Below are 19361 nucleotides of genomic sequence, written 5' to 3' on the forward strand. Positions count from 1 at the left end.
TCCCTTATAAATGTTTACATCCTATTCTTGCTTATTTTTACAACCTTACAATTAGCGATTTTTTTAAATAATAACTCTGAGGAACAGTGGGAAGTAGAACAGAGATGCAGAAGGTTTTGATGGTGGAAATTGCTGTTTATTCTGCAAATATTTGTAACAATCTGTTACAGGTCCTGGGCTGGGCACTTCCTCTTTTCTGTAACTTTTAGAAGCCTTCTTGTGTAAATACTCAAGCATTTTTTTTCTTTGAGAGTTCTGCATGCTTAAAATGCTTCCCATAGATAAGTGACGGTCTGTTCTCCACGAATTCAGCAATGAGCTCACCTTCAGGGAGAATCACCCAGGGTCCTGAGGTAAGTCCCAGGTATTTGGTTCAAGCAGAAACTACATTGATGACCCGGCTGCAAGTGAGATAGGAAGTCGTTGTACTGTTTGAGGAGCGCAGAGAGGGAGCAGCACTCTTCAAACAGATGGGCGATATTGAGAAACTAAGAGATAAAGAGGAAGCGTTTTTAAAAGGAATGTGGTAGAAGAGAAGGTGGCTGGCAACAGAAACTGATTCGGGGACATTTTAACTCACTAAATTGTTGTATTCCCCAAAAGCTGATTCTAAAGATGTGTAAACAGAAGGCTGTACACGAAAATAATGGCGCGCCACCTTCGAAGGCCAGGCAGCGCACAGGCTACAGCGGGCAGGCCACAAAGCTACCGCAACGCCAAAGAACTCAGTAATCAAGATACATATTTCATAAAACATTGAAACAAATTAATGCAATAATGTACGATGAAAAACATCAGCATTTAAAATAAAGACAAGGCTAGTATTTCCTGGTTTTTTCTCGTTCTTCAGACTCCAAAAGGCCTTCGGCAGGGCACTGTTAGTGATCCTGCAGAAACTTCCTACGCGGGTACGTTTTTATTAGTGATGTTTCCCAAAAGTTAGTCTTCACACCCTCGTTTCACACCAGTGACAACTTTTCTCGAGTGCCCCAGCGTTTATCTGCAGCTCTCTTCTGTCCGAAAACCCATTTCCCTTAGTAACTGGCAGTGCTTTGATGACGGTCTGAATCATCCTGGATCCTCTCCAGTCCCTTCCCAAACCACAGTGGCCACTCAGCACAGAAATCAGACTGGCCGTCTTAGGGGTTGAGCAGGGGAAGAACCCGGATATGTTTTGTTGGCTACAGAGTTTTGTCTTTTGAATGGACTTTATTATTCACAATTTACAATCAGAATATTTTGCATGAAAATAAATCTAAATCTCTCATTTCTTGGAAAATTAGAAAACGTCGCAAAAGCAGGCCCAAATTCTTCCAGGATGGCAACGGGAGATTCAGAGCAGAGCAGTTCTATCCTTCAAGCTCTGTCCAGTTCGCCGCCGCCTACACGGTTTCCTCGTTTACACTGCCTGCCAGGCCCCATGAGCTCTTTCCGTTTGCGACCTAGGAATTAAGGTGCAATGGCTAACACCCAGTTGGAGGGTTCATTCGTTCTCTCCTGGAGAATAAACGTTTTCTTAGTTGCCCTTTCGAATGCAGTCTTGCCGGACCGGAGGCTCCGTGGAACAGCTCACCGTTCTAGCGGGCAAACTTCTCACAGTCCGTGAAACTTGCACTGCGCCCCGCACATTGTTTCTCCCCGGCCCTTTGCTCCAGAGCCCCGTCCCCCGCACAGGGCCTCCCCCGGGTCCCCACCGCCTTCGCTCTGGAGCGCGGAGGTCGGGTCCCGGCCCCCCGCCGCAGCTCCGCGTCCCCAGCCCGGGCGCCCGGGCTCGATCGCGCCGCACTGGGCATGCTCAGAGTCGGCCGCGGGGGCAGGTTCGCTCCCAGGCGCTCGCACTCGGCGGCCGGCGGGCGGGCGCGCGGCTGCAGCGGGAGCTCGGGCGCCTGGAGTTGGAGTTGCCGGGAGTTTCCCCCCCAACACCTCTCTCTTCGCGCGCGGCAGCCGGAGCCGGCGCGGGAGCCGCGAGAGGCGCCCGGCCAGCACCCTCGCCAGTCCAGCCTTGTCCGGAGCCGGGAGCCCCGCGCGGGGCACCCCCCGGGGAGGAGCCTCGCCTCTGGGACGCGTGCCGCGCGCTGGCACTGCCCGGGCACGAGCCGGACTGCACGGTAGGGCCAGGGGAGGGCAGCGGGCGGGCGAGCCCGAGGCCGGGCCAGGGGGATGCGGCTGCAGCAGCCGCAGCGACTGGGGCTCCCGGCGCACGGTCCGATGCCGGAGGCCGGGGCGGGGGACCCCGCTGGGGCTCGGAGGAGCAGGCCGGCGCCCAGGCAGATGCTTTCAAGTTGGCGGGCGGCAGGATAGGGGGCTGCGCGCCCCGGCGCAGCTGCTCAGAGCGCGCCCAGAGCGATTCGGGTCCCGGGTTCCCCCCACCCCCAAACCTGGGACCCGGCTTGCGGGCAGGGTTGGGCACGCCGCGGAACGGAGCAGTTTCCTCCGAGAAAGTTGAGAATGGAGCCCTTTAATTGTCATTGTCCCCGCCGCACCAAAGTCCCGAGGGCGCGGCCCGAAGCCCCCAGGGTGCAGGGGCTGAATGTGTCGCTGCGCCCCTAGGCTGAGCTTCTCCACCCCGCCGAAATCCACGAATCACCCAGAGCTTCGCTTCCCTGGCGTCTTCTAGGAAAATCATTCCTGCCAAAACTGAGGTAGGATCTCCGGGCGGGCACGGCTCCCTGCCTGCAGGGCGCTCATTAGGGCGATGCCCCGTCCCCACCCTCGGACGTGGCCAAGGGCGCCGGGTTCCCTGTTAGCTCTTGAGGTGATGCGCGCCGGAATGGAGCCTCGCACACATGGTGGGGCGGTGTGGCTGGGGTAGGTGGCCAGCCTTTTTTCCTCCAGCCTTCCCTTAGTTTTACAGCGCCCAACCCTCCCTTCCCCCCACCCCCGCCCCCCTTCACCTTCGCGGAGACAGGGCCTGGCGGAAGGGGCAGGTGGAGAGTTTGGGTGGACATACTGTTCCTTGGGAAAGAGCGTCTGGGTCTTATCCGCCTTGGGCTCCAGCCCCAGGACGTCAATTCATAAGGAACCCTCTCCCCTTTCTGTTCTTCCTCTGGGGCTGAGTGGGAAGTATCACTGATAGGGCCGGTGGGTCTGCAGAAATGTCCACCTCATCCCAGTGGTCTCCTTAAGATGTTCCAGGGGACTCCAGGACCCTGGAAATGGCATTGTGTGGATTGCGAGGGTGTGGAGGATGCTGATGATTTCTTCTCCACTTTTTTCACTTCTTGTTTTGAGTGTTGGGGTTTGGCCTGCACGCGAGTCAGAGCTGTGCTGTCATAACCCGAGGGGGAGCGGGTGGAGGAGCGTCAGCCAGGCAGTGAGCTGCTGTTTGCCTCGCCTCCGAGGCTGCTAGTGGGAATTGGTCCAGAAATGATTATGCAGGCTAGAAATATGCCTCCCTTTTTTTTTTTTCTTTTTTGGCTGAACACCTTGGCTGTTGGGTTTGTGTGTTAAGTTCTTAAAGGGGCACCCACAAACTGCTCAAGTACCACGTTGTAGAGGCTCACCATTTGTGCTGCATGTTTCCCTGTGTGCTTTTTCCTAGGGGGAAGCTGCTTTGGGACACATTTTCAGGTGTGGGAATCACCTGGTGCGGGCGCATAGGTTCTAGAGTCAGACAGACCTGAGGTCACGTTGTAGCTTTCCAGGGGCTGACTGTGCCCACAGACAAATTGTTAGGCACTCAGAACTTCAGTTTTGTCTTCCATCAGATGGGACTAATAGTGACTCTATCTCCTTTTATTGCAGAGTTGTTGTGAGACTTGGGTGAGATAATGGAAATAAAAGATGCTTTGAAAACTTGAAGGCCTTATTCATGTATTGGTGCCCTTTACTCAGTTTTTTTTTTAATTTAACCAATTTTTTAAAACTATAGCAAGACATTTAAGTCTTCTCTGCCCACTCCTTACCAAGAGATTTTAGTTGCTAAGGTCTTTGGAGTAGCTATTTATCTTCTTTTCTTCCCTCTCCTTAAATCCATCTCCTTTGATGCCGCAGTCCTCAGGTTTATTTGCGGACAACAGCACGGTGCAGATTAGGAGGCAGGGTGGGATTGACTTACCGACGTCCAGAGTCCCAGTCCCCGGTTTCAGATCGGAGGTTGATGAACAGGGCAGCAGACCCTGGGCTGCAGCTCTGGCTTGGCTTTTCACAGTGACCTTGAACTAAGGACTCAACCCCTCATTGGGGAGATCAGTCTGTGAGGTACATAGTCAGTGCTGAGCAGAGGCAAGAGCAGGGGAGACTGTCTCTCACACACTCGGTGAAGGTTTCATCAGGCTCCTGACCCCCCCCCCCCCACATTGTCCCCGATCCCCAGGCAGTGGTTCTCAAACACAAGCATCATCGGAGTCCCCAGGACTACACCTATAGCACCACCGACTTACGGAAGAGAGAGAGTGAGAGGAGGAGGTTTGTTGGGAATGCCGTCATTTTAATGCATCCTCTGTAGGGACAGAGTGTTTCAGGAACTTGCCTAAGACATTTTGTATTTCTAATGCCTGTGCCACTTACTGTTGTCCAGTTTTAATAATCCCGATTACTCTTCAAATTAATCAACTTTACACACAAAAAAAGATCAGATCTCTCCTCCTTTATGTACTGTAAAGCATTTAGTCTTTGGTTTCCAGGTTACTCTTGGGTAGACTGAGATTGGTAATCCTGATATTGATAAGGCCACAACTCCCCCATTTTCTTTCTTTGGGGATCTCAGACATTTATAGAGAGGAGGTTGCGTAAAGTTCTGGCAGCTTGAACCTTAAGACTGAAGAACTTATGAGCAAGTTTAAAAAGAATTGCAGTGTGGTGTCTTTCTCAATGGGCAGCGGACCCAGGCCTCGGGGGAGGTGAAGTGCACCCCATGACAGATGTCCCACAGTGCTCAGGTTTGGGACCTTGCATTCCTTCGGGGGTGGGGTGTGGCAGTAACTGAGATGCTTTCTCCCTCTTCGAGGGGGAGGAAGGCCGACTTTCAGGGGCAACTGTGTCGCATCTGCGCTGCTTGGTGTGATTTAGTTGATAATCGAGCCCTTTGTGGGCACAGCCCAGCCTTAAGCTATTCTCCTTGTCCCCTAAGCTATGGCCCCAGGCTGAGAGCTGACCGTGACCGAAGGGCCTAGACCGTGTGGCACTGATGCTTTGTATCGGAGAGGCTTCCGGATCCTGCTCAAGTCAGGAGGGTTCCTGAGATGGCTTCCTGACGCAGGACTAGGTTTATGTAGCCCCCAAATGGGCTGAGCGTTAGAGGAGGTCAGCATTTAAACTCGTCTTGTATTCCTGTGGCCGCACGGAGTCCCAGCTGACCAGCACGCTTGATCTCAGCTTTACACTGGGGCTCTTATTTTTTAAATGAGTAGCACCAGAGAAACCTATCAGTAAATCAGAAACCTCTTCGAAAACCCAAGGGTAGCACTTAGTGTTTTAGTAGATAAACCGCATGCCTATCTTCCCACCTCTCATCAGCACTCAGTGAGGAAACAATATTTGGGTTGTAAATCTTAGCCTTCACTAGCTAGTTTAAATGGTTTGGGCTACTAAGCAGGAGTAGGGAACATTTTTGTTTTAAACTTCTTGCCCGTAACTTCATGTTCATATTTTGGGTGTTACCCCTACTTTTAACTGCTAGGATGTTTGCCAGCGTAGAGGACAGAAGTTACGGGGAAGCGAAGAAGTTCTCCTTATCGCCGTTGTTCACTGTTCTCAGCGCGTGACCCCGTGATGTCTTTGCTCGCTTGGCTAAGTCCGTTGTGAGGCGTCCTTAGGACACTTTACTTCTCTGTGGTCCACTGCCGTCACTGTTCTCCTCAGCCTCGCGACAGGGTGCTTTTTAACTAAAACTCGGGTTGCACTGTACTCACTCTGTAGACGTTTCTCACACTTCATCATTTTCCAATTTCAGAAGTCCAGATGGCTCTTAAAATGATGAACCCAGTTAATGTATGGTTTCTTTTTCCTTTTTCTGTCATCTGCCATGTTAATAGACTGACTTCCAAGGGACGGCATTCTTTGGGGATGAAACAAAGCAAGTTTGGTTCCTTCCCCCAGCAGAAAATATGGTTTCTACCCAGTGCTTTCCAGCTGGTAGAATCGAGCAGCAGTTGAGTGAGCTCAGCAGTTTCCACCGTGTGTCGGGAGAACGATGTTGGGGTGGATGTTAGTAGGTGTGCTTTTGTAAAGGGCAAGTCAGTTTGGAAGCGCTGCCTATTACATTTTTCCTGTCTGAGAGATTCTCCATGCGGGCACCGTCGTACCACCAACTCTGAGAAGTACTGCAGGTTAAAAATATCAGCAACAAAACCCTTGGTTGTATTTATTCAATTAAATGTTTCCCAGAACACAGAACATTTTGAGGATTTTTGTGTATCTTTTAGGACTCCGTTACTGAATTGGCACATTCAGCAATTCTAGTAACTTCTTTAACACCATCTCCGGATGGGGAGGTTTTACCTAGTATAGCCTTAAAGTAAAGGTCACTCATTAAATATGGATATTAGTTGATTAATTGAACTCTCTAGGTGCTTACTGTTGTTTTTTTGTTTTCGTTTTTCATTTCAGAAAAACCATTCTAAGCTGTGATGGCTAAAAAATTCTCCCTGGAGAGGCTAGACTAAGAAGATATTGTGGACAATGGATGGCACTTTTGTAGAGGAAAAGGGGGCGTTTTAGTTCGGTGTTGTAATGGAGCAGGAGTGGGAAGACTTGGACTTGTGCCTGCTTACAAGTTAATTTCAGAGCACATAAGAAAGGACCATGCCTAGCTCAGTGAGATGGAGCAACCCGTGGTGGTCTCAGAGCCTGTTGTGAAGGTCTTTTCTTGATTCTGTAAATTCACTGAGGGAGCAGACCAGTGCCAGGGACCACAGGACAGCTGGTTGTGGACGAACAGGGGGGCGGGCCCGACACGCAGGCTGAAAACAGGGAGGTGTGATGCGTGAGAATGAAAGGGACACAGAACGAATGTATAGGCCATTGGAGGGTAGTAGTTCCAGGTACAGGGTAATGCATTAAAATGTAGGTCCAGCTGAAAAGTATTGGATATTTGGGGAAAGAGCATTTTTGGAAGACCCACCACAAAGAGGGGGTCTTAACTGGAGTTTAAAAAAATAACAAGAATAAAGAACTTTTTACAACTTAACAATAAATAAGAAAATAACCCACTTTAAAGTTGGGCTTAGGATTTAAATAGACATTGCTTCAAAGAAGATATACAGATGGCCAATGAAAGCATAAATGATGCTCAACATCATTAGTCATTAGGGAAATAACAAGTCAAAACTACAACGAGATAACACTTCACACCCACCGGGACGGCCGTAATAAAAAAGTTATAATAATAAGTGTCAGTGAGGATGTGAAGAAATCAGAATCCTTGTACGTTACATTGTGGGTGGGAATGTAAAACGATGCAGCTACTTTGTAAAACGGTAGTTCCTCAAAACGTTAAACAGAGACACTTGGTGATCAGTTCCACTCCTTGGTGGGTACCCAAGAGAATAGAAAACATACGTTCGTGAAAACACTTGTACACAAATGTTCACAATAGCATTGTTCATAGTAGCCCAAAGGCGGAAATGACCCAAATGCCCAGCAACTGATGAATGGATAAGCAAAATGGGGTACATCCGTACAATGTCTTGAAAACATGCTATATGAAAAAAAGCCAGGCACAAAAGGTACATATTGTGTAATTCCACTATGAAATGTCCAGAACCGGCAAACTCATGGTGGCAGACAGTACATTCCTAGTGGTTGCTGGAGGCTGGGGAGAGGAGGGAATGTGGAGTGACTGTTGATTGGTATGCGGTTTCTTTTTGGGGGTGATGAAATATTCTGGAATTAAATAGTTTTCACACAGTTTACACAACTGTGTGAAAACTACTGAACTGTACACTTTCAAAGGGTGAATTTTAATGGTGTGTGCGTGTCTCAATTAAAAAAGAAAAAACAGCCAGACAGGCACTGTGACTGGGGAAAAAGGAGAGTAATAAGAAAAAAAAGTGGAGAGAGAGCGCCAAGGCATCAATTTCAGGCCAAATTTTCTGCTCTTGGGAAAGAAATACCTAAATAATAATTCCTTTCTCCTTGTGTGTCATTAGGTCTCCTGGGATTTTCCTGGTACTCTTTCACTCAAAGATCCTTCCCCTGAATTAAAAGGGCTTTGTTGGAAGGTGCTCCGAGTCAGCAGGATGGTTTTCAAGACAAGGGCCTTGTGATCTTCAGATCACAGTGTGTTTCTGGGCTTCCCCCTGGACACTGATTCCATAATTCGGCTTCCACGCAGTGGTCCACCAGGGGGCAATAGGCAGTGTCGACTGGGCAGCTTCTGTGTAGCTTCTCCCTTAAGCTTTGACTGTGGTAGACGTTTTGGTGTCATCTGCTAATTTGTTTGTGGAGCTCTGTCAAGGCCTTTAGGAAACATCTCTATTAAACAGGGTTCACACGGTACTGGGCATTATACAAGCGAGGTAGTTGGGTCCAGGAGTCATCGCGATACACCACAGCAGGTTAAATGCCCCTGGAGCAGAGGCCGCTGTCCCCTCAGTAGAGATATTTCTTGTTTTTTTAGCTGCGTGTTGCGTCTGCGTCTCTCTACCTCCTGGACAGGGAGCACCTGGGGAGCTTGTTAAAGTGCTAATTTGGCAGGCCTGGGCCGAGGCCTGAGATTCTGCAGTTGTAACAAGCTCCCACTGAGACAGGCACTGCTGGGGCCTGGAGCACTCGGAGTCTGAGCTGACGGAGAAGACGGCTTTGGCGCGGGACAGAGCCAGATGTGAAAGGCGGCTCCATCTCTCATTTGCTGTGGGAACTTGGGCAAGGTAATGAACATCTGAGCCAGTTTTCCTGTCTGTTAGACCCAAGTAACGTCTAGCTCTTGGAAAAGCGTCTAACGTGGTGATGCACCTGCAATGTGATGTATTATTGGCCTTTTTTCTCCCTCTTCACAAGGACTGTCAATTCCATGGCAAGGACAAAATAACTAATCTATGAAATAAAGCCACAGGTTCTGAAGAAGTTTTGATTTGCTTGGCTGAGATTGAGGTGAGGAGAGGATGTAGGGGAAGTGGGATAATAAATCCTAGTCCTCAGGGCAGCATTAATTTGCTTATTGGTCCTCAGATAATCATAATTTCGGGTTTTTTTTTGAGATTTATTTATTTATTCTTAGACAGAGAAGAGGGGAGGGGGAAACAGAGGGAGAGAAACATCAATGTGTGGTTGCCTATTGCACACCCCCTACTGGGGACCTGGCCCGCAACCCAGGCATGTGCCCTGACTGGGAATTGAACCAGCGACCCTTTGGTTTGGAGGCTGGAGGTCAATCTGCTAAGCCACGCCAGCCAGGGAAGATTGCCATCGTTTTAATAAAGTCACTATGCTAGTCTCTGATAAGTGGATAATTCTTAGTCAAGACGTTGGGTCTTTGCTTTCATGCAGTTAGTCTGTTTGACCAGAAGCTCATCTGCGAGCTGCTCTGTTGCTGCTGCACTTCCTTGGCGGGGTGGTCTCAGCCCATCCCTGCCTCGCTGCCACCCCGTCTCCCTGACATTTCTTCCTTATGAAGACTAGACAAGTAAAGGACGCTAAAATGCAAAACATTGAGCTTCATTAGCAACGTAGGATACATTTCTGGGGATGAGGTTGAAAATATTGGCTTCATTGTTGACTTCAGAAAATCTGGGCATTTCATTAGTTTATCTTCTGCGAATCTGTTAACCTTGGCTAGGTGAAATTGAATTAGGTTAATGGGGAGCAGCCAGAGGAAGAACTGGGCACCAAATCCTGGCACTGTCTGTAATTCTCCCACCTGGAGCCTGTGTAGTTTGCCTCACGGAGCCTCAAGCTTCCTTCGTTGCCATTTGGAACCAATAGTAGTCCCTGCTGGGCTGCCTCCTGGGGGTCGTGTGGGGCTCCAATGAACGGCATTGGCTGGGGCGCTGCGAGCTCTGGAGGATGCACCTGTCTGTAGAGTCGGCTCGGTGCCCCTGTGGTGCTGGCTTGGGTACCTCTGTCTTCACAGGGTTGTGAAGGTGCATTGTGGCTTGTTAACTTTTGTTCTGTTTCCATTGCCTCTTCCTCACTTGAAGGAAGGAAATAAGAGATTGTGTTTGCATTTCAATTCAATGGACGGATCCTTTTCACTTTCTTCTGGGGGAAAAAAGAAACATTATTTTTAAGATTTTAACAAAACCCCAAGTTCCGTAAAGCAAACTAGTGTCCAGTCTTCACAGCCTGAAAATGATTGTTTTCCTAAGGATGGTGATTTCATCCTGTCAGGCTCTGTTCACCTTCCTGTTTGATCGTTTTTTTTTTGGGGGGGGGCGGTAATGGTAGATTGGCAGGTGTGGGTCTTTGATGACTAATGACTTTAAAGGAAACAAGAGGATTCACTTTGTTACTGTGCCTGGGCGGAGCATTTAAACTGATGCTGCACCTGCATGAAATAGTCAACGATAAGGTGTTCGGGTGGAAGCTTAACTGGCGAGGCCTCACTGGCATTGGCTGCCCTTCCAGAAGGTGGGGGGGGGGGGTCATGTGGAAGCGGGAATGATGTGATTTCTGAGGTGAGCCAGGGCGTGTGCTGCAATGCCCTCACCTTTTATAACCACTGTCGGTAACTAACTGTGGTCACAGAGGGTCCATATCAGTGAGCTGTCCTTTGTTCTGAGACTGCCTAGCAACATGTGACCTCACACAGCTGAAGGTGAAAGCCATCACTATTAGTTAAGAAATTACTGTGATTCTTAAACATAATCTACCCTATCATTAAGGAGGCAGTAAGGAAGCTGTCCTGCTGCGAAGGAGCTGGGTGTTCCTGAAGTAAGTCCTTCAAAAAATGAAATCCTTATACAACTATAATAATAGTTAAAAAAATAACTACCTTGATGGTAGGAATTTGGCACTCACATAAAGACCTCAACGCTAATAAAATGGACGTTTGTCCCAATTTCACCTTTGCAGAAGGAGGTTTTTTCTTTTTAATCAGACTTTTCCCCTGACATTGCCAACCGCCTAGCCACTGGTCTACCTAGTGGTTGATTTTCAGAAATGAACAGGGAATCCTGAAGTCAGGTGCCTTGTGTATAAATGGCCCTTGCTCTCAAATCCTACTAGACTGTGAATTTTTCCGAAGGCAAGGCATATCCCTAAGGCCTAGCGTGTCTGCCGTATAGGAGAGAATCAATAAAAATATGTTGAGCTGGATAGCTACTGTCTTCTGGGATTTTCCTCCATTGTCTACTTTATGAATTTTTCTGTCAGTGTATTATTTTTATTATTTAACATTTCCCTAGAGATCGTTATGTGCTAACCTAGCAAACAGTTCTAAGCACTTTACAAATACTGATTTCTTTCATTCACACAAGTGTCAGAGGTGGGAGCTATTACTTATCCCTATTTTACAGCTGAAAAAACTGAGAGAAAGGTCAAGTGAAGTGTCCAAGATGCCGCAGCTGGGAGCTGAACCTGGGTGCTCCGGTTTCCGGGTTCCTGCTCTCAACAGTAGGTTCAGCTTTCCTAACTAGACTCCCCTTCCTCCCTGCGTCAGCTCTCACACGTGTGCCTTCTTTCCGCTCCCCCTGGATTTCCTGAGTTACAGAGACAGGGGACCAGACATTCCTGCCCATCTTCCCGTCTTTCCTCTGCCCCCATTCTGCCCACCTTTAAGTTCCAGAAAAAATATGGCTCTTGAGTTTGGAAAAACAGTTAATATGTAAAGCATCGTAGCTCATTGGTATGGGCCCAGGCTTGGGGTAAGGCCATTCACACAGGGGCTATTTAGGATGAACTCTGTTATAGGGACAAGGCTGTGACCTCCAGCCCTGGCCTCTGAGTTTGCCAGGTGACGGGGTGTGTGACTTAGGTCAGTGCTCCTCAACCTTCCTGTGCACATGAGTCCCCTGGGCGTCCCATTGAGGCACTGATTCTGATTCATTGGGTCCGAGGAGGGGCCTGGGATTCTGCGTTTCTAACTGCTTCCAGGAATGTCAAGGTTGCTGGTACTTGGCCCAAAACACTGATGGGGTCCTGAGTCGTGCAAGGTCGTGCCTGCTGTTCCAAATGCTGTCTTGCCCAAATACATAAAACATAAGAAACACATCTAAAGAGACAGACATGCAATTGCGAGTTGCGTGAAGCCAGTCAAGGCGAAGCTTCGAGTGGAATGGGAGTGATACTGAGAGTGAAGGTGAAGGAAATACCTTCGAACGGATGCTTTCAGAATGGAGCGTTTATTATTACCCGATGAGAGAGGAAAAGGAAAAGTGCTCTGTTTATGATGGAAAGTTTATTACGAAGCAGCTGTAGGGATACAGCTGTGAGAATGAAAGTGTAATAACTCCTGCTTGACTTGAAAGTTCACAAAGAACCTGTGCTACTGGCCCCGGAGATTCTTGAAAGTAACTTCAAGTTCTTCAAAATCTCCCCAAGTCTCTTTAGGTCCTCCTCTTTAGGTCTGACTTCTTTCTCTCAATATTGTGAGACTCATCCCTAGTGCGCTAGATTATGTGCCATTGTACAAACATACCTCAGTTATCGGTTAGGGCCATTTGAATTGTTTCCAAGTTTGGGCTATTACGAATAATGCTGCCGTGAACATTCATGTGTATGCATCTTGTGGTTCACAGAAGTGTGTGTTTCTGGCGTGTGGGCATGTGGGTGACTGCCGGGTCCTGTGATGCGGATGTGTTCGGCTTACTAGATACAGCCAGGTTTCCGGTGTGGCCGTTCCAATTTACATTCCCCTCTGGTGTGGATAAGAGTGCCATTCGTCACTCCGTACTCTTGCCAGTGTTTAGTTTAAATCATTTAAGTTTTGGCTATTCTGATGTTTGTACAGAGGCCTTTCGTTATGGTTTTAATTTTTAACTCTCATCACTCTTTGAAGCTTAACACCTTCTCATGTGTATATTGGCATTTGGATATCCTCTTTTGAGAAGTGCCTGTTCAGGTCTCTTGCCTATTTTCCAGTTGTGTTTGTTTTACTTTTGAAAACAAACTGAGTTCCAGAGAAACAACTATGAAAAGTCCCTGAAATCTATATCGATGGGGGTGACCTGTCAGTGATTCCTGTTGCATTCTGGAGAGTCCCTCCTCTAAGGCCTGCAGGACGGGGACCTGCGGAGAGAAGTCTGAAACCCTCACCAGGGACCGGAGCTCCGGGCCATGTGGTCCAGGGGCATTGTAAAGTTGTGAGATCACCTGGAAGCTTAGAGGCACTGAACAGACAAATGAGCTTGCCTTTTATGGAAGTCACTCTGGAAGACTGTAGACCAACTCCAAAAGTTTTGCAGAAAGCATTTTTGGAATTGCTTTGAGTATATTGTGCTGGTTATTTTTAGTTGATTTCAGAATGAGCTTTGAGCATGTCTTTGGCTTTGGAGAAAAGCTAAAGACCTCTCAGAATCCAGTCCAGTGAATAAAGAGGGTATTTTCTGGGTGATTTAAAAACCATGACGGTATGTCTAAGGCTTGCCTGTGAAGGGATGGAACTTCCTTTCTTGAGTGAAGGGTGAAGACCTTAGAAGGGAGAAAGAAGGCACTGCATGAGAAGACTTCTTTTCCTGTTGCCTTTTAAACTTTATAATAACCTATGAGGCACTTACAGTTGTGAATATTCCACTTTAGGGCTGAAAAGTAAAAGATTTAGAAAGAGGAAAAGCATGATTTAGGAGTGAAACCTAGTGCCTTTTCCCTACCCTTTCTCACCTCTGGCAGGTGTTGAAGGAATTACAAACCTGTTGCAGCCAGAAAAACATGCAGATGGTAAAGGTCTGTTTTCCACCCTGTCCTGTTGTAGACCCCCCCCCCTCCGGGAACTGGGACACTCTGCCTCCTGAGGCTCTCAGTCGGGAGGAGAGCCTGGAGTCAGGTTTTAGGGCCCCACTCTCTGGGTGCCATTGAGGGCCTTTCCCTGGCCAGCCTGGACTCATAGTCTGACCCATAGGTCTTACGCAGTCCGTTCTTTTTTCCTCCTGGCTGGTAGGCAGCTACTCAGGAAATACTCTAAGCCGTGTTAATGAATATTAACATGACGCAGACTGTATTCTGTGCATTAAGTAGTCTCTTTCCAGCAGGACACATGTATAAAATCTGACCACTAGGGGCAGAATATTGCTGGATTCTTGAATACTCAATCATTCATTCCTGATCTTTAAAAAATACTCAGTAGTTTTCTCTAAAACATAGTGGGTTAATGGCTTGGGTGTCTACTAAAGACCTTCAGAAATAATCCTCAAAAAATTCCTTGGGTAGGTTGCTTTCAGGTAGATCCTGGGGCATCCCGCTGCCCTGGAGATGTGAGGGGGCCAGGCAGAGACCCCCGAATACACTTGACCATTGCAGAGGCTTGTTCTCCCTCCTCCTGGCTCGTGGGACCCAGCAAGCCGGCCCTCTTCTACTCAGACTGGGGATGTTGACAAAAGCTGAGTACACAAAAAGCTGAAGCTACCACCTTTCTCTGTCGTCGTTGGGCGCAAAGCCATAGCAGAGAAGTGTCTGGACTCCTCCCGAGACCGCAGAGTGGAATGGTTTCTTCGTTTGGCGGTTTCTGCACTCTGAGCACCTTATGTCCTGCACAGCCTTGGCCCCCAGGGCAAAGCCCTGGGTGGTGGATAACCAGATATCCAAACCATTTCTTGTACAGATTAGAATTCTATTTCATTCATATTCACAGTTTTCCCTGGATAAAATAGATGCTTGAGGTAAAATGGGAGGGCATTTTAATGAAAACCTCCCCAGGTTAAGACATTTATTTTCGCACCACATTGAATTTCCAATAGAGGATTCTGGAGCAGGAGTGAAGAGCCAGGGGTCACTAGGGAGCAGTTAGTGTCCCCAGTGACTGCGGATGCCCCGAGCGCCACCACCGTACCTGTTTTCTTAGCAGACCACGGTGTCCTACACACGCTCGCAGTTTGTCCACTTCAGGTTTGGACTTTGCCCACGGACGTCTGAATTTATTATTGTCCTCCTGCCAAATGAAAGGCACTTCTAAATAGTGCTTTGTCTTTGGAATTTTACAGGGCTCTGAGTAAACACAAGGTATACATTGTGAAAGAGTAAAGGGCCACCCACATCCTTGTTCTCTGAGTGGGTGTAACCGAGGACCAGCTCCTGGGTGTGTAAGTAGGTTGTAGGTCATGATCCCGCCGTTGTCTCCGGCAGAGCCGCAGTGAGCTCTGTCTCTTACAGGTACAAGGGTCGAAGGTTCTTTTTTCTGAGAAGTTTTTTTTTCTCTCTCTCTTTTAAATATGGCTCTTAGATTGGGAATAAGGAGCTTGCGTCAGTGAGCTGGCTACTTGAGGCTTCCTTAACATGGTCTTAACTACACGCATGTGGCATGCAGGTGCTGCCAGTTTTCCTGGGTCTTCCAATGCTGTTAATGGGGTTCTGTCGTTCTCCCCATTTTACAGCCACCAAGGTGCAGACAGTTGCCCCTTGTCCTTAGGGTTCACAGCCCATGACTGTGGTTCTAGTCAAGCTCTCCGTGCTCCGCTGAGGCAGTGAGACCGGGGGTTCCGGGCAGCACCTGCTCCTGCGAAGCCGGCTCTCAGAAGAGGGAAGGTCAGACATTTCTTCATAGGAAGCACATCAGGGGTGGGCAGCCCCTGCATTTTAAATGTGCTCCATTTAGGTGAGTGATGGGGAAATTCACTATAGCAGGTTTCAGGGAGAAATGAATCTGGAGAAGATGTCCAATGACATCTAACGAGAGGGAAAGGCAGCTGTCTTTACCTAAGGGTGCTGACGCGCACCCTGAAAAGGCTTCCGTGGAGGTGACGTGGTGTTTCACATCAGGGGTTCTCCGAGCAGCTTCTCCTCCAACAGCTGTTGCAGTAGGTTTCTGGGCGTCAGCAGCCCTCCTTGTCCTGTTCCTATCGGAGGGAAACAGACAGGGCCAAGCTCCTTCTAGGTGGAGCCCCACTTCTTTCCTTGTTTACTTTAGCGCCGGGCCTGGGAGAAGAGAAAGGACAGATAAAGGTATTGCAATGCCCCTTCCCTTTGTCACACGGGCACCATGTCACAGTGCTGTGCTGGGGTGGAGAGACCTGGAGAAATTCCCAGGAAAGACCCCTTGTAAAAGGTAACAGGTCCAGTTGAAAATCCTCCAGGGGCCATTTTTTATCTGCCTCTTTGTCAGGCCATCTTCTCCATTTTGCTTTGTATTGATCTTATCTCTGTCTTTTCATTCATTCAATGAAAGTGACTGCTACTATGTGTAACCAATTACCATGGTGAGCAAAACCAGACAAGGTTTCTGCTTTTACAGAATAAAAAACCTGTACACAAAAATGATGGCATAAGATGTAAAATGACAACTGTTCTAGTGCCTGTGGGAGAGAGGTAGATATTTGAGGGGATTTGGCCTCGTTAAGGAAATCAGGGCAGCCTTCCTGAGGAGGTGATGGTGAGCCACAACCTGAAGGATGAGTAGGAGTTAAAGAGGGAGGGGATGGTATTACAAAGGTGGCAGGATGTGCAAAGTCCCTGTGGTGAAAGGGGCCATGGTGTGAGTAAGGGGCAGAAGAAGGCCCCTTACTGTGTCTGAGCATGTAGAATAAAGGACAGTCTTTTCCCAAGAGTCATGAGGGCTTCTGAGCATGGGTTCGAAGTGATCAGATTGACAGTATATCACCTGGGTTCCAGTGAAGAAAATGGATGAATGGATGGTAGGGGTCTAAGAGGAGATGTGTGTGGGTGGACCAGTATGGACGTTTTTGCAGTAGTTCAGGAAGAAATGATGGCCAGCCGACCAGGGAGGTAAAGATGGAGAGATGGGTGGCTGCTTGGAAGAACAAAGAGTGAATAACTGGATGTGATAGCTTGGAAGTACAGGGCAAGAAAGGTGGAGAAACATCTACTCCTTGGTTTCTGGTTCACGGGGCTGGACGATAGCAGCGCCGTTATGTAGATAGTGTTATGTCTTTTCAAGGACTACACAGGCCTTCTGATAGCAAGATACTTCTCTAATTTCATTTCAGATCTTCACAGTGTAACCTGTCTAGTAGAGACTCAGCTTTGGTTTACTGTGTTATTTGAATATTGTTTGAATAGGAGGGGTTTCTTTAGAATGATTCCCTGTGTGCTTGGTGGGAAGCAGCAGTTCACGCACCGCTTAGTGTGACTGGGGCAAGAGAAAAGTTCCACAGCTGCAGCAGAGCCTGCAGGCACTTAGCCATGCAGACAGGCCTTCGATTTTCAGGAAGCATCTCTAGTTGTTTCAAACCTCTTAGCACTTGAAAAATCTTAATTTTTTTCATTTATGCCAGATTCAACTATAAGGTGAGCCTAGGGGCACCAAACTTTTGGGGTGGCTGTGAGGGTTATATTTGATCAATTTGTGAAGTATGGAGGGTTTGACACTAATTGAAGGATCTGGTCATCTGTGCTTCTCCCCCCAAAGTCCTCCCCACCACTACTGGGCGCTGTTGCTCAGAGGGCACCTGCCGTGTGATGACAGTTGACTCTTGGTAGATGAAGCATCTCTCTTGGACAGCTGCTCACGGACAGGTTAGCAAATACCTGTGTTTCTTCACCCAATCCTTCTGTAAAATAACTAGTCCGTGGGTGAGTTTTTTGTTGATGTGACTCTGTTGAGTGGTTCCAAGACAGAGGGTGAGATGAGGAAAAGTCAGATCCAGGTGTCCTTTTTTTTGAGATTGGTTTTTACTTCACGTGCTGGGGTGCTCAAGGCAAGTCACCTCCCCAGGACTGAGAGTGTGCAGAGGACATGTGATTTCTTAATCTCCATCCTCAGTGTAGATCCCTGTGAGATGATGGTGGTGATCACTGCCACCTTCCTGAGGACTGGACAGAGGGTAGTTCTGGCAGGGTGGTCATCACAGGGGCCCGCGCCCCCACAGGGCTTCCCCTCACAGAGTAGAACTCTTTCACTGTGTTGGTGAACTTGCTCAGAATGATTTGCCTCTTGTTGGTCTATTTTCCTCTATCGTCTTTAGGCTGTATATAAGGTCTGGCACAAATAACACCCCCTTTTTATTACAAAATCTTTCATTATAAAACCATAAGCATGTAATTCTGTAACATAATGTCATACTCAAGCACACCATATGACATTTTAGGTGAAATGTTCAAATTAAAACTATAAATTATTAGATTACCCTACCAGCCACACTCCAGCACGTGTTACTTCTGCCACGCCCCATGTTTCAGGACTCTTCATTTTTTCTATCCCTACATTTCAAACATTCTGGAACACTGACATATGTCTGTACCACTGAATTGTTTGTTTTCCCACTCCACTTTTTTCTTGGAACTACATGGTAGCATTATTTATTTTCATTCTTTAGTTGCAAAAGGCCTTAAGTAGATATTACTCCTTTTGTTTTCTCTCTATGTGCTTCCTACGTACTCCATTTCACAGATAGGAAAACTAAGGCTGTACAGTCCTACCCTGAAACAGGAGTAAACCCAGGGCTCTTAATTCGGATAGTCTTCATTCCTCAGCTTACAGTGATTTTCTAGGACTTTAAAGTATTTGTGAGATTTTTCATTTTAAAGTTTAACTTTAAACAAAAAGTTAAAGTTATTCTCTTCCGGCAGTTATTTCCTCACTTTATGGTCAGTAAAGCTTTCATTGGTTCAGCACAAGGGAAAGACCAAGCAATGACTTTGTCTTGTTGTAAAATTAATATAAATAAATTCATAAAGTTTATAGCTCTATAAATGAAGTTTACCCAATTTAGCAATATTATTTGTATGTGTGAATACACAATTTTGAATTGTATCAATATGTTATGTCTGGTCTGGCCACACTTCCACTTGGAGGAGAGAACATGTGGTCGAAACACACTGTTCCTTCTCCCTCACCTTGGTCCTTCTGAGGGTGAATCCTTGGACTCCTGATTTTTCACTCTGCCTTTGCATAGGAAATGATTGTGTCCGCTTATCTCACAGGGTGTCAGATAATTCTCACAGGGAAGTTCTCATAAATCCAAAGGGCACTTAGTAAAGATAAAGAACATGTTCTATAGCAACAGGATTTTCGTCCTTTGAAAGAAGAGATGGGAGGGCGTGAGTCAGATGTGCAGGCCACGGCAGTTCCGGAAAGCGGGGAGATTATTGCTGCGTTAAAGGCCCAGAGAGAGCAGACGAGAGCCCGACAACCCTGTCAGTCTTTACTGTGCCCTGCGTTTATGTGAATATTGAAGCTCTCTTTAACTGATGATTTGCGATCTAGCTATTTTCCTCTAAAAGCTGTCTATTTGACATCAGTTCTTCTGTCTTCTGCCCAGCTCAATGAGCATTTTTTATTTATTTTCTGTGTTGCCCTCAGAGCTGTCCCTCATGATGAAGTGCCCTTGATGAACAGTGTCTTGTCCTCAACCCAAGGTCTTAGAGCCATGAAA

At 47.6% G+C, this 19361-nt stretch overlaps 1 protein-coding gene across 2 annotated transcripts in view; it reads left to right on the plus strand.

Moving 5' to 3' along the window:
• The first annotated feature begins 2016 nt into the window (after nucleotides 1-2016).
• The window catches only part of STXBP6 (syntaxin binding protein 6), a 239606-nt gene continuing 222261 nt past the window's right edge, over nucleotides 2017-19361 (plus strand). Inside the window, exon 1 of one of the 2 annotated variants that reach the window (XM_037129358.2) lies at nucleotides 2017-2108. The gene's annotated coding sequence lies outside the window, so the exon portion shown is untranslated. Of the gene's footprint in view, nucleotides 2109-2316; nucleotides 2643-19361 lie in introns of those variants that run through there. The other variant, XM_053670495.1, reaches the window with a different exon arrangement.

This window comes from Artibeus jamaicensis, unplaced genomic scaffold, assembly GCF_021234435.1.
Source record: "Artibeus jamaicensis isolate MK-2021 breed Jamaican fruit bat unplaced genomic scaffold, CSHL_Jam_final contig_588, whole genome shotgun sequence".
NCBI classification, from domain to species: Eukaryota; Metazoa; Chordata; class Mammalia; order Chiroptera; family Phyllostomidae; genus Artibeus; species Artibeus jamaicensis.